The sequence below is a fragment of the Macrobrachium rosenbergii genome, chromosome 47 (assembly GCF_040412425.1).
Source record: "Macrobrachium rosenbergii isolate ZJJX-2024 chromosome 47, ASM4041242v1, whole genome shotgun sequence".
Lineage (NCBI taxonomy): Eukaryota > Metazoa > Arthropoda > Malacostraca > Decapoda > Palaemonidae > Macrobrachium > Macrobrachium rosenbergii.
Window position 1 is genome coordinate 45,000,153 of NC_089787.1, and position 16,066 is coordinate 45,016,218.

At 37.3% G+C, this 16,066-nt stretch overlaps 1 pseudogene; it reads left to right on the top strand.

Annotated features, from left to right (window-relative positions):
• Window positions 1-16,066, top strand: part of LOC136830918 (chromatin-remodeling ATPase INO80-like) — a 220,952-nt pseudogene that overhangs the window by 101,923 nt on the left and 102,963 nt on the right.

The following is a 16,066-nucleotide window of genomic DNA, read 5'->3' on the forward strand; positions in this document are numbered from 1 at the left end:
CTTCATTGGTTTCTCCTTTTTAATATGTGTTCATGTGTTTTTTTGTATTCATAGCCAGTTTTTTAAAGTTGACCTTTCTCCAAGTTTTTCCACATTTTGAAAAGCAAAGCCTTTCGTCTGACCATGTAAGGGTCTTCAGTGTGATTCATTATGTTGGTTAAGCTTCATTTTAAGAGTTCTTGATATGCAGTGATGTATACAGTCACTACCCGAGTTATGTTCTGGACGGCCATTTGTATCTTGAATTGTTCGTAAGTTGGTTTTTAATATGTAGAGCATAATTTTTGTTGATGTTTACATTCCCAAATTGACTTGGGAGTCATAGATTATATTATTTTCACTGTATTTTTAAATCACGCAGTATTAGAAAGAATTGCTTCGGATGCTAGAAAGGTCAAAAGAAGAAAATAATGTTTTTTATTCATGCAACATTCAAAATTTAGTATTTATTCCATGCTTTGAAAGTATGCTCTGGGAGAGAATTTTGCAGGAAGCAGTGTCTGACATTGGAAGTTCACAAAGGAAACAATGCACAGTGCCATCTATGGACAAAAAACACATACTAAACATTTCCTATGGGGAGAGAAAATATAGAAAATGGGAATTCATCAAAGAACAACATAAATTGGGAAGATAGAAATAAATAGGAATATTTTACGAGTATGAACTAGTATCCTTGTGATTGTAAGAAGAATACATGGTAGTTAAATCACTAGAATACTCAGGATAATCAAGGAGGAGGTTGAAGAAACAACTTCTTCTTCCTAGTATTTTCTGTTCTTTGCAAAAATTCTCACTAGCAGAATAGGCACACAGAGCAAAATTTGAGCTTACAGGTGGCAAAGGGAAGCGCTCCAAATACAATTTTCACTAGTGACCACGTTTGTTTGTATCTCTGGATGTTTGTAACATGAATGTTTGTAAGTAGGGTGGTGGCTGTATTTTTTTTTTTTTAACTTTATTTGTAAAGATAAGGAATTTTCCAGATCATGATGTACTGCCCTTTGACACTGCGGCAGAAGTTTTTGTACAATGGTCTGAAGAATAAGATTAGTATTGATGAATTGTTAAGGTCTTCAATGGGCCCATCTTCACAGCAGTCATCTGTTACTTCATCTTTGATGAACCTAGTCATGCAGTTTAGGAAGGTGAGTAAATTCTTTGGCTGAATTTTTCCTGGTAGGAAGAACATATAATAATATAGATCTTAGATAAAACTGTTACTAACTGCTGGGGTAAATGCTAATGTAAGTCCTGTTAGAAACTGAATTTAGGTTTTGTAAATTTGGTGCTATTTTCATCCTTGAAAACTCAATTGGAGCTTTTTAATTTGTTACTGTTTTCATAATTGGACTCAAAAATAGGATTTTGTATATTTGAATAATTTTTTATGTATCAGTACTGTATATCATGTAATTGCTTTATTTCCAATATGCATTTTTTATATAATTTTTATGATCTGTGGTGTGGGACACTTAATGTCTAATTTCATAATTTTTAAGTTAGTAGATATATAAAGTTTTACCAGAAGAAAATTTTAATATCTTGGATTCATCTCCTGTTCTTGATTGTAGCCAGCTTTATCTCAATCTCAGTTTTGTGCCCACGTAAATTACATTTTTCACAAGCTCATCAGTCATATGATGTCCACCTTTTCAGTCTTGAATATCCCTAGATACACACCATATTTTTGGTTTCCAGACAGAAGAACCAAGGATTATCATTCACGCATGCGCTTAGTGGACTCTTCAGTAGATAATGAAATACTCAAGTTTGTGTGTCTGTAGCACTGTCATCAGTAACTCTCCTTGGCTTTCTTGCTATTTTGCTTGGCAATCTAAAACAGGTTTCAATCATCACTATTCATAAAAGTTCATAACTATTCATTTTTAATTTGGCTAGTTGTAAGTGTTCAAATTCTTTTTGACTTTCCCCTCTGTTTTTGGAATACTAACCTTTCCTGTTAATAGGTGTTGTCTCTGCTGGCTTCCTGTATAGTATGCTCTTAATTTATATTTCTCAAATGCAAGTACCTGTCAGTTACTGAATTTTCAAATGTTTCACCTGTAGTGGGAGATGCAGTGGAGTCATTATATCCTGCTTCCTCTTAATCATCATAAGTCATCCTTCATTTGCCTGCAAGAAATAGTCTTGTAGAATTAGTGACATCTATAGCTCACCTGAGTTGTCAGATGATGCCTTCTATTTTTGCAACTCACTGACACCAAACTTCTTACTTTACCACTTAAATTAACCTAGTGATTTACATGAGCCTTTGTGGTGTGACTCATATAGTTCATAAGAGCTCTTCTGGACCAGCTGGGGCCTCAACTAAACATCCCTCCTGAAATAGGATTCAGCCACAATATAGTTGATTGTGTTGCAAAGAAATAAACTGAGCTTTTAAAATCAAATTAGTTTTTTCATACAAACTCATCAGTCATTTACAGAATGCTTGCCTCCCAACATCTTAACATCTTCATATCCTGTTTTGCTGCCAGCTGACACAAGGCATCCACTGGATGCAAACATTAATGAATATGCTTAACTCTACTGTCTGGTAACAAAAACTGGTTTGTGTATGGGACATGCAAGACCACAGTTGATAGGTTTTTTATATTTTAAAAATAAGGTACTTATGCAAAACTCCCATTTGAGAATAAACGAAACAACACATGATATGGTTTATGAATTGGAAAATTTATATATTCCTTATCAAGAGAGACATTCATTACATGGAACCAATTTTTGGTTCTAATTTTACCTAATTATAAAAATATTTTGAACTAATTGAAATGTCATATACTGTATTGTAAAATTTCAATTCATAAATAAGGATTTTTGCATATAATTGTTTAATGTTTTGAATTTTTCTTATCAGGTTTGCAATCACCCTGAACTTTTGGAGCGCAGAGAGGTGCGTTCTCCATTTACAATGCACCCTAATCCTTATGTCATTCCCAAGCTAGTTTTCCGAGAAGCATTAATTGATATGAATTCAAGTAAACACCATCTTTTGTACAATAAGCTGTCCATCTTCAACCCAGAGTATATACATTCAACTTTAGCCAGAGAAGGTAAGGGAACATTCAAAGAAATTTTTGGCAGTCATTTAAATTTTCTGATAAACATTGATTTTGATTTTTAGAAATACTGTATCTCATCGCTATTACTGTTCATTGACTTAGCAGAGGCAAATTGTAGCAAATTTTTAAAGCACAGGCTTAAAGAACAAGTAAACTAATGTCCTTTTTGAGCCTAGGCTTGAAGAAAACAAGTCAAAATACAAAGGTCATTGATTTATTCAGGGTAAAAGTAGGAAAGGTGACTTGAATGGTGTTCCAAGGCATCTTGAGAAGAGGATGAATTCTCCCAGAAACTTAATAGAACCCGACATACCATATTTCCTGCCATATAGGATGCACCTATAATTTTGCTAAATATGTTTATGAAAAATAAAAAGATCTTCATTTTAACAAAGGTTTATTTACATATCAGTGAGGCCTAGGATGATGCCATATTTCATCTGTGTAGGGTGTTAGTTTTAAAACAAGAGTGACTGTCTTGTATGTACTGTACAGCATCAGACAATAATGTAGGAGATTTTACATTAAATTTAATTTATTGAAACAATGATTTATTGAAGAAAGACAAAATGTTGAATGTAGCTAGATGAGTTACAAGTGTTTGGAAATAAATACCATGTATATTCATGTATCATCTGATCCTGTGTATCATGTGGCTTAAAATTTTGTGCTCAAAACATACTGTCATTATACAGAATATGTAGTTTATTGTATGAGGTGCATGTTCATTATACTAGGCTATGCTTAATTTGCAAGTTATATTTTTGGTAGATTATAGAGTATATTGGCTCTGCTTACTATGCATATCTCAGTTTCAGTAGATTCCATTGAGAATGCACTCTACATCTGTTAATTTGTAACTAACATAGTATTCTTAGAAGCATACTGCAAATCATCATACATTCAACCAGTTACTATTTCATGCAAAAAAAATTGGCATAAACAACAACAGGTACTGGCATAAACACCTGGCTAGAGAAACAGATGTTTGCCAATGTTAGTTATCTTTGCAATTGCACATTTATTAAGAGTTGTGTTACAATTTTTGAGTTAATAAAATCTAGCTAATTCTCAATGGTGACTTCCATAAGTAAAAATAAAATAAATTTTTATTCATTCTTCATGCAGTGATTGCAGTAGGGACAACAACAGTTTTAATTACAATTATGATAGTTCTGAGTACTGTACAACTGCACTATTTGACTTTTGTAAATAGATATTGTCATTGTAACAGCCTAGCCACACACACACACACACACACACACACACACACACACACACACAAACATTTTGTGTACAGTATTGTGTATAGGGCAGTCCCTTAAAATTATGGTAAAAATTGTTTTGGATGGCCACATGATATGTGAGCATAACTTAGGGACACATTGAATGATGTGCTTTTTAATTATGGCTATCATTTGTAATTGTTATATAACAAGTCATAAACATATTTCATTTTTAGGTCATCTGGGAACTGTTATGTCAAAGAGTGGTGTTTAGGTGTTAGTCCACCACTGTTAAACATAGCCCCTAGGCCTGCCCAAACATGGCCATCAGGGTGTTAATGCAAGGTGAATTTGGCAGGAAATACTGTAATCATCATCACTTCCAGTGCTGTGATATACTCAGGGGCTTTTTGAAATTCCATCAGTTATTTCTTTCTACTTTATCCTTTGCAGATCTCCACATGCCTCTCTTCTCATTGTTATCTTCCAAGTAGGTGCTTTTATTCCAGCCTACAGTACTGCATATTCTCCCAGGGTTGTCAAAGGGACATGTCCAGGCCATTGCAATCTCTTTTCATCGTTCACATTCACATAAGGAACTTCTATAATTTTGCCTTATGGTATCTGTTCTGACTCTACCTTGCCATCCGTCTCCTAATATTTTTCTTAATGTTAACCCTTAAATGCCTACTGGACGTATCATACGTCGACTAAAATTGTCTGTTGGGTGCCAAGTGGACGTACCATACGTCGACTACAAAAAATTTCAACCTTCGGTCAACTTTGACTCGACCGAAATGGTTGAAAAACGCAATTGTAAGCTAAAACTCTTACATTCTAGTAATATTCAATCATGTACCTTCATTTTGCAACAAATTGGAAGTCTCTAGCACAATATTTCGATTTATGGTGAATTTTTGAAAAACTTTTTCTTACGCCCGCTGTAACTCGGCCGAAAATTTCAGAAATTCTTTCGTCATTTTGTTGTAATTTTTGCACTGTTTTATATTAGCCGTTACATAAAGTTTTATATATGAAAATGTGTGCAATTTCATGTAGAATACAACAGAACAGAAAATAACTCATGGTTGTAGCTTTTATCAGTTTTGAAATATTTTCATATAAATCACGATAACTGCCAAAATTTCAACCTTCGGTCAACTTTGACTCAACCGTAATGGTCAAAAAATGCAATTGTAAGCTAAAACTCTTACAATTCTAGTAATATTCAATCATTTACCTTCATTTTGCAACCAATTGGAAGTCTCTAGCACAACATTTCGATTTATGGTGAATTTTGAAAAACTTTTTCCTTACGTTCGCGCCAGAAATTCTTTTTTCACGTTGTCGTAATGTTTGCACTGTTTTATATTAGTCGTTACATAAAGTTTTATATATGGAAATGTGCGCAATTTCATGTAGAATACAACAGAAAATAACTCATGGTTGTAGCTTTTATCATTTTTGAAATATTTTCATATAAATCACGATAACTGCCAAAATTTCAACCTTCGGTCAACTTTAACTTGACCGAAATGGTTAAAAAACGCAATTATAAGCTAAAACTCTTACATTCTAGTAATATTCAATCATGTACCTTCATTTTGCAACAAACTGGAAGTCTCTAGCACAGTATTTTGATTTATGGTGAATTTCCAAAAAAAAAAACTTTTTCCTTATGTCTGCGCGCGGTAACTCTGCCGAACATCTCAGAAATTCTTTCATCATGTTGTCGTAATGTTTGCATCGTTTTACATTAGTTGTTACATAAACTTTTATATATGAAAATGTGCGCAATTTCATGTAGAATACAACAGAAGATAGCTCATGGTTGTAGCTTTTATCAGTTTTGAAATATTTTCACATAAATCACGATAACTGCCAAAATTTCAACCTTCGGTCAACTTTAACTCGACCAAAATGGTTAAAAAATGCAATTGTAAGCTAAAACTCTTACATTCTAGTAATATTCAATCGTTTACCTTCATTTTGCAATAAATTGGAAGTCTCTAGCACAATATTTCAATTTATGGTGAATTTTTGAAAAAAACATTTTCCTTACGTCTGCGCGGTAACTCGGCCGAACATCTCAGAAATTCTTTCGTCTCGTTGTCGTAATGTTTGCACCGTTTTATATTAGTCGTTACATAAAGTCTTATATATGAAAATGTGCGCAATTTCATGTACAATATTACAGAAAATAACTCATGGTTCTTTTATCAGTTTTGAAATATTTTCATATAAATCATGATAAATAGAAAAAATTTGACTTTCGGTCAACTTTAACTCGACCGAAATGGTAGAAAACTGCAATTGTAAGCTAAAACACTTACAGTCTAGTAATATTCAATCAATTAGCTTCATTTTTCAACAAACGGGAAGTCTCTAGCACAATATTTCGATTTATGGTGAATTTTTGAAAAAAACATTTTTTTACGTCCATGCGTTACGAATTCATGCATCATTTTGTGATAATATTTTCTCTGTGTTGCTTTGATCGTTTTACAATTTGTTATATACCAAAATCATCGCAATTTAGTGTACAATACAACTAAAAAAATTAACTCATTAGCTTTAACCGTTGTGCTTACAGCGATTTGTATACAATTATATAAGAGTTTTTTTTGCTGTCATATATTCCAATATTTATATATGGTAATGATATTTTTTCATTTCTGATGGTTGCATACTAAACTTCAGGCAATGACAAAAAAATGAGCCAAAAATGAACTCTTAATCTTAAAAACTAAGCGTGCTGTGATTTTTGAAAAAACTTTTTCCGCTTCGCACTAACTCACCGAACGCCGCCGGCATACGGGAGACGTTTTTGTAAATAGAGGCTCAGCGTTTAAGGGTTAATTGTTCAGGAAAAATCCACAGTAAAATCAGTTAGATATATTATTGACTAGAACTTTATCCTCAGATTGACAAAATATAGTTCATTGTCACATGTTTTTTTGTCCATATAGCAATACAGAACTCACCAGACCTTATATGTATAATATTAATGTACTTTCTTATGCAATTTCAATCTGTTTGATTTCCAAATCATATTAAGCCTACCTATTCTTTAACTTGCCTCTTAGTTTTCCACTATTCAGATTCATGAGTATCTACTGGATATCATTGTTCTTAAATATTTTAAGGATCACCCCCTTTATGCTGACCCTGTACTCACTACTTTTATTTGTCATAGATTTATTTCGAGTCTCATCTTTCAAGATATAGGGTGCACTCTGTTAAAGCTTTGTAAATCTTGTGGTGTTTGCTGATTAAAGCATTATCATCTGCATATTCTAAGTCTGTCAACTTTATATCATCACTCAAGCTAACCTTCTCTTCCACTTCCAGCCAGTTTTTCATAAAAAAACTGTGACAAGTGCAAACAGCAAAGGTGAAACATTCCCTTGTAGCATCCCACTATTTACTAAAAATTTACCTTGCAAGAACACATCAACATTAAAATTAATTTACATCCTCATTGATTATGGATAGTTTTGGTTAGCTTTACATATTTAACGACTGATGTTTGATGGAAGACTGCCCATGGTATTGGTCTGCGGATGCTGTTGAATGCCTTCTCATGATTAGCAAAAAGGGAGCTTTAAATTCTTTGCACTGCTGCACAATGTGTCTTAACAAATATTTGTCAGTGCAACTCCTGTCTTTTCTAAAGCCAGCTTGTTCATCTTGAATTTTGTATTTCTTTCTCCAGCCTGTTGAGAATAAGTATACTGAATAATTTCATTACAGCAGACAAAAGTGCAATTCCTCTAAAATTAACACATCCAACCATTTACATTTTTTTCACACCTTACCTATGACTTCCAGTTCCCAATTACCAGGCTTTGTATCCTTGTTCCATATGCTGCACAACAGTCTAGCTTGCATATGTGGTGCAAAACTGTCTGGTTAGGGTATGAGGTGTCACTTCAGTTTTAACAAAAATCATCTATGATGTGATTCCATCATGACCTGGTGTTTTCCATCTCCCAAGGTAATTGATTCCACTACAAAAACTATGAATGTATTCATAAGCACATTCAAGACATTAAAACTAACTAAAAGATTTCATTAACTGGGGAATAAAGCTTTAAAAATATTAAGTGTCAGATGGTATGATAAAGGGAGAAATGATACCATAAGTGAAATTACCAAAGTTCCATATGTAGTTGAGATATTGATGAAGGAAAGATGGAGATGGCTATAGCTAGGGCGTGTCCTTCGCAGCACCCTTGGGAAAATAGTATGCGACAGTGTCAGCTAGGCTTATATGGGCACCAGGAGAGTTGGAAGACCCTGACGTACTTAGATGTGAACAGTGTAACACGACTCATGGGATGAGTGAAGGTTTGTGAAGTGAAGCACAGGAAAAACATGGTTGGTGGAATTTCATGGAGGCCCTTTGTGTTGCACAACATTGGAGGCAACGGTGGTGATGGTGATATTTGGATATCCAGAATTTTGAAATATTAAAATCAAAGGGAATTTAGCAGGTATTGAGGATTGTGTTATATGAATATATGAAATCTTAGAAATTTCATATTTCTGGAATTTATGTTGGGAATCTCCTCAAAAATTGCTGTTGTTAGTGTGAATGAAATTTATCCTGCTTTCAAGAATTACAATGTAGGATTTACCTTTTATTTAGAATTATGATTATATTTTCATTTTTTCAAATTCATTAGAATCTTTCAAGATAATTTTAATTTTCTTGCAAGTAAGTTAGCCACCGGCCTGTTGCATTGCCGCTAACGCTTGCATACCGCATTAGACCCCCTGTCGACCACAAGTATATTAATCATCACTTGCTCCCACTAAATTTTATGTTATTCATATTTTTCCTTTATATTCTTATGTGAAAACATTGTGTATATATCAATGAATATTTTTTACCATATTGGCAAAAAAAAAAAAAATAGGATATCGGAAAAAAGAGGAATATTTGTGGAAAAAGTAATTGTATAAATAGAAACAGTTATAAAGTGGTAGAAATAAAGTAGAAAAAAGTATTAAAGTATTAGTAAAATAATAGTATTAGCAGTAGTAGTAATAGCAGTACGAGACATTTTATTCACCCCCATTATGATCAGCAAGCTATAAAAAACATACATCTCGTCGTGAGCAACAGGCCTCCATAGAAGTCCATTCACCTTACGCTTTCCTGTTGAGCAAAAATACTCCTCTGCCCGAGCATTCATCCATTCACACAATCTGTCAATTACATCACAAAAAAAAAAAAAACTGCATCACATGGGCAGGTGAAATCTGGTGTGTAAGCAGAGATCCCATTGTCACCCTCCGTGAAATCGGGGAGTGGGTCTGGGCGCACGTCACCAAATGGATTACTTATGAACCACCAACCTTCATCGACAATGAACCACCAACCTTCATCGACAATAGGTTCAGTGTCTTCCAAACACTCGTTGTCACTGTCATCCTCTAAGAAACTATCACCACTATCACTATAATCATCATCTGATAGATCTGGCAGGTACTCAGACCCTGACTCTGAAATACTATCATCCGACATGACGCAAAAAAAAAAAAAACCGTAAAATTACTGCAATTGAAAGAAAAAAAAGTTTAGAATTCAAATCCACATGGTTTACACACAAAGTCGTGATAATCCTTCTCAGATAATAGCCTGAGGTGCACTGGCACCTGTTGGACAATACCCCTCCTAATATCCCCATATGAAAATGACGTCACAATGTCCATCGGACACTCATTGGCTAGAATGAATACAGTCGTGGGTAGAGCTTCAGCACCTCTCTCATACACAATACTATGTCTGAAACCCATCCAGGCTTGAGAAAACCGCTTTGCTTTTCGAGGAGGGATGGAAGGCATATAAGCATACGTTGAGGTCTTTTATTACTGGACAGTAAAAGACGTACATGTGTACGTCCTGGTAGTGAAGGGGGTTAAAAACATTACTCATTATGCATTTCTTAGTATTTTGATCAAGGAATTAATTCATGAAAAATTCAGGGTATAATTCTTCTATGGAAGTTGTATTGAAGTACATTTGCAATTTTGTAAGCTTATTATTTGTGGGAAATAAATAAAGTTAATATTTTTATAAATAATATTTTAAAACAGGGAACTTGCTTTTTTGGAAGAGGTAATGATGGTATTTATTTAGAAAAATTAATATACAAAAAACTATATTTGTTTCTCACCGACATTTTTGTTTTCAGAGGATAAGAGGAGAAAGTGCTTTTCATTTCTACGCTTCATTGATGTTAGTCCTCATGAAATGTCTGAAGTCTTCATAAATGGCCTCAAAGCTAGGTAAAAATAAATTTTATTAATTATTGTTGATAGCATTTTTGTTAGTTCTTTTATATATTTTGCCTTTTGTGGATACCTTATTACCTCAGAATTCAACTTTACTCAAAAATCCTTAACATCAAGACATATGGATGATGCACACTTAAGAATTACAGTATTTATGAATTGTAAACTTGAATTTATCACTTTTCATATGATTAAGAGTGGTGTCTGTAGCAAGTGAGATCTTTGACATATCAGTGTATAATGATAAAAGTAAAATGGAATTTTTTTAGCAGGAACCCAGCTCAATATCTCGTGTAATTCGTAAACTAATGCACTCCTATGCCCTTTTGATAAAGGACAATGTTGTTAATCGTAGATTCACTAAAAACTTTGATCTTGTAAGTGATAAACTTTAATTCATTGCAGATGTTTATTGCTAGTTGCTGCAGTGCAGTATGCCCACATTAGATATCTTCGAAAGAGGTGGTCGGAAAAGGGCAGAAATAATGAATCATCAGCATCAAAACTCACAGCTTTGAGCAAAGACCTCTTAATTGTGGACCCCAATCTCTGCTCTCCCAATGTACAATCAAGTTCCATATTGTCTGATCTAGTTTTCACATCCTTCTGTTCATCTGTATATACATTCACAGATCATGTGATTCATTACATTCCAGAAACCATGAATCACAGGATAATGAGGTAAGTTCTTTTTGTTATAGATCATTTTGTTTAGAGTGATGGTTTTCAATCGCAGATCCATCAGTCATATTGAGCCCACATTTATTAAATTCATTGTCCCAAGAGACAAACTTTCTTATGTATTTTAGACAGAGACCTATTGGTATGGAATAACTGCTCTTCTAAATTTGCTAGTGTTTAGTGGTGTCAACTCAGCTCTTTGAGATTCTCTCCAGCATAATCTTGTCAGTGTTGTTCTTTGCTGATTGTGTGACTTTAATCCTCAGAACTTGCTGGTATTAATCTCTACCAGTTCCTGGTAAGTATCATTTGTTATTTTTGTAACTGTGTTAAAAATGTTACTATTGTTTAAGTAACTTACTAAATAATTACATAGCTATAGTTTCTACTTCACGCAGCAGATCAGGATTCGAAATTCGCGGTAGCGCTCTTTTGTTTTGGGTGTAGATATACTGCCCCGCCCACTATTGGGGAAGAATAGGTACAATTTAGCTAAAGAGCTCAATTCATTTCTGCCGGCTAATGACTGAACACCAGTTACTAGCAGCTCTAGATTCATTTTCACTGGATGGTCGGAGATCATCTTTGGTGAAGTACTCTTTGCTTTTGGTAGCGCAGCTATTTAGCTTAGCTAGAATTTTGATTATTTCTTTGATTGTGAGGTGTAATTGGAATTTTGCCCATTATGTCTAACTCTAGTTTGTCTAGCATTAGGTATTGCAGCAAAGGCTGCAAAACTAGACTCACTTCTGCAAAATATGACTCGCATACCATTTGTTGTACTTGTAGGGAACAAATTTGTTCTCCGGAATTGAATTGTGACGAATGTAAAGACTGGGAGAAGGGTAAATGGAAGACTTTACAGACACACTTAGACAAATTGCAGTGTGACCAAATTAGAAAAGCTACAGCTAGGGCCGAAGCTAAGGCTTCTGCTAGTACAGGTCATTCTCCAGGAGTTGATGTTGATGTTATGCCTATCCTTTCAATGCCTGTGACAGCTTTTTCTCCCATTTCCAGTCCTCCAGCCTTTCCTGTCACTCCATTACCTAGCTCTCATTCTGCTGAACCCAATGCCACTGCCAGCTTAGAAGCACGGGTAGATAAAAAATTTAATTTACTTGTCAATACTGTTTCCCAGATTGGGAACTCTGTTAAGGTCCTGATGGACAAATTTAATAGTGAAGTCTCGAGTGAAGTGTCAGTGGAGGGGGCGGCTGTTCATCCCACTGATGCTTCTAGACCAAGGTCCCTGCTAAACTCTCCATGCCAACCTGGGAGATAGCAAACTGGCAGTCCAAGGGAGGTTGGTGGGGTTTGCCCACAAGATGAGCAGATGTTGCCTCATCCGAGCCTGTTGTCTGCCAATCCCAGGCTGCAGAAGAATGCTGTTGGAAAGGTGTTCAAATGGATGTGCACGCCCTATCTCCAAATGATTCAGATTCTCCCGCATCAAAGAAATGCAGTGGCCGTTTTGCCAAAGTTTCTAGGCCATTGAAAAGGCCAGGTGCTTCTTTGGATTCAGATTCGCCCCCATCTCGTAAGCGAGCTGTAGAGAGAGAACGTAGCCCTGTCCCAACTTGTAGTTTTTGGGAGTTGCCAGCGAGAGATTCTCGCTCCCATTCAGGTGCAAAAGTGCGTTCTGACCCTGAGCGAGTGTGTACCAGTCCAGCTTACTGGCTGGGAGTACTGGGGTGTGCACTGGTAGAGCTGTAAGAGATGGACCACTAGAGCTAGCAACCACCTTCACAACAGGAGTCCTCAAGAAACAAGACTTGTGGTGCTCGTTCATGGTAAAGGGAGTCACCCCATCGCAACATTCTTCTCTTCTTTTGCCCCCAGGACAAGAATAGTCTGTTCTTGCAGGACACCTGGAACGGATTTCAGTGGAACTACAGAAGAAGTCGACTCAGGACCTCCTCACTCAATCCACCAAAAGGGCTAAGTTCCCCCGGATGAGCCACTACAAGCACAGCTTCTAAAATGTCGTCGCCCTTGCAGCAACAGCCCTTTCGAAGTTCTAGAGGTTGTTTCCAGTCCCAACCTAGAGCCAGCCTCTGAACTTCCGGACCAACCAGGAAACCCATTAACAAGCCAACACCTCGAAAATGAGACGTCCGTCCTCTGTGTTCCAGTGGGAGCAAGACTTTCCCATTTCTGGACAGAATGGATAAAGAAGAATGTGGAGCCGTGGGTGCTGAAGGTATTGAAAGAAGGCTATGCTATCCCTTTCAGGGAGAAAGCTCCCTTAGTAACCTCTCCCATCAGCTTAACAGCCTAATTGGTAGACTTGGAGAGGTTTTCGGCCCTATATCAGGAAGTGTCAGCCCTACTAGAAAAGAAAGCCGTGGAAGTAGTCGAGGATGTAAACGGGGGCGTTTTACAACCACCTCTTCGTGGTTTCCAAGTCATTGGGAGGACGGAAACCTGTCCTGGACATCAGTGCCCTGAACCTCTTCGTTAACAACGAAGTTCAAAATGGAGACGAGTCAGTCAGTTTTGTCGGCCATCCATCAGGGAGACTGGATGGTTATGGTTGACATGCAGGATGCTTACTTCCACAGTCCAGTTCACCCGGACTCCAGGAAATATCTGAGATTCATGTTCCAGGACAGAGTCTTCCAGTTTTGGGCACTTTGCTTCGGACTCTCCAATGCCCCTCAAGCTTTTACCCAGGTACTCGCTCCCCTAGCGAAATGGCTACATCTTATTGGGATAAACATCTCTCTGTACCTGGATGATTGGCTCCTACGCTCCCCCTCGAGATCTCAGTGCATGGAGGACCTACAGAAAACTCTTCATCTCACTCAAGATTTAGGCCTTTCAATAAACTTCAAGAAGTCACAGCTAGTCACGACTCAGTCTATTCTATATTTGGGGATAGACTCTTGAGTTTTCAGACTTTTCTGTCCCAACAGAGGATACTAAAATGCTGCAGGAAAGTCCAGGACTATGTAACTCGCCCCTCCTGCTCAGCCAACACATGGATGAGTCTTCTGGGATCCCTCTCTTCCATAGAGAAGTTCGTTCCATTAGGCAGGCTACACACGAGTACTGCAATTTTACCTCAGGCCAGTTGGAAAAGGAAGCCGTTCCCGGATTCATTCATTTTCAACATAACTCCCCAAATAAAAGAGGACCTCCAGTGGTGGGTAGCGGAAGACAGATTTACAACAGGAAGGTCTCTGGCTCCAATGAACCCTGACCTAACGTTATACTCAGATGCATTGGACCTGGGTTGGGAGCCCTTCTCAACAATATGGAGGTTTCAGGAACATGGTCGCCTACCGAAAGAAACCTCCACATCTATGTAAAGGGACTAAAAGCGATTCATGTGGCACTTCAACACTGCAACTCTAACCTTCCACAAGACAGTAGTGGTTCATTTGGACAGCATGACTGCCCTGGCTTATATCAAGAATCAATGAGGGACCCATTCTTTTACGCTCTATGAAGCGACAAAGGGTTTTCTTCTATGGGCAAGGAGTAATGAGACCCAATTAGTGACCCGCTTCATTCAGGGTAGGATGAACGTCCTTGCAGACGAATTGAGTTGTGGGGAAACAGGTTCTACCGACGGAATGGACGCTCAATCCACAGGTGTGGAGAAAGCCATTGATAGACCTGTTTGCGATGTCAAGGAACCATCGTATTCCATTGTATTGATCTCCGGCTCCGGACCCGCCAGCATGGGCAACGGATGCATGCTGCAGGACTGATTGAACCTCAACCTTTACGCCTTCCCTCCCTTCAGCATTCTGAGGGAAGTGTTTAAAAAGTTCAGTGCACACAACAATGTGTCAATGACCTTAGTTGCTCCCTTTTGGCCACACAAGGAGTGGTTCCCCGATCTGCTGAGCCTTTTGACGGACTTCCCAAGACTACTTCCTCAGAAGAGAAATCTTCTCAAACAGCCGCACTTCCTCCTATTCCATCAAGGGTTATCCACTCTTGTGCTGACAGGCTTCAGACTGTGAGGGAGCTTGTCAGAGCAAAAGGATTTTCAAGGAAGGCTGCAGAGGCTGTTGCTAAGTGTAGGCGACAATCTTCCTCTGTAGTCTACCAAGCCAAATGGGCAGTTTTCCGGAAGTGGTGCCGGGAGCAAAATATCTCCTCTTCTCAAACATCTGTAGCCCAAATCGCAGGTTTTCTATTACATCTTAGAACATCGAAAGGACTCACAACATCTACCATCAAGGGTTACAGAGCGATGTTGAGTTGAGTATTCAAACAGAGGAGTAGACCTGTCTTCAAACCAAGACATCAGCGATTTAATCAAACGTTTGAATACTAGTAAGCAACCAAAACCCTCGGGAGTCGCTTGGAACTTGGACGTGGTCCTCAACTGGCTGTCAGGGCTGCCGTTTGAACCTTTGGAATCATTGTCACTTCGTAATCTGACGAAGAAGACATTATTCTTTATGGCACTGGCTACAGCCAAGAGAGCCAGCGAGCTTCATGCCATCAATAAAAGGATAGGTTTCTCCCAAGGCAATGCTGTATACTCTCTGATTTTGGATTTTTGGCCAACAATGAGGACCCAGCTAACCCTTGGCCTCGCTCTTTTTCAATCAAGAGCCTGTCAGAAGTAATAGGTCCATCCAGTCAAGAGAAAGTCCTCTGTCCTGTAAGAGCTTTGAGAGTATACCTTGAAAGAACCAAAAGCCTTAGAGGTTCGGCCCCAAATCTTTGGTGTTCTGTGAAAAACCCCAGCCGTCCTTTGTCCAAGAATGCATTATCATTCTTTATAAGATCCGTGATTTCAGAAGC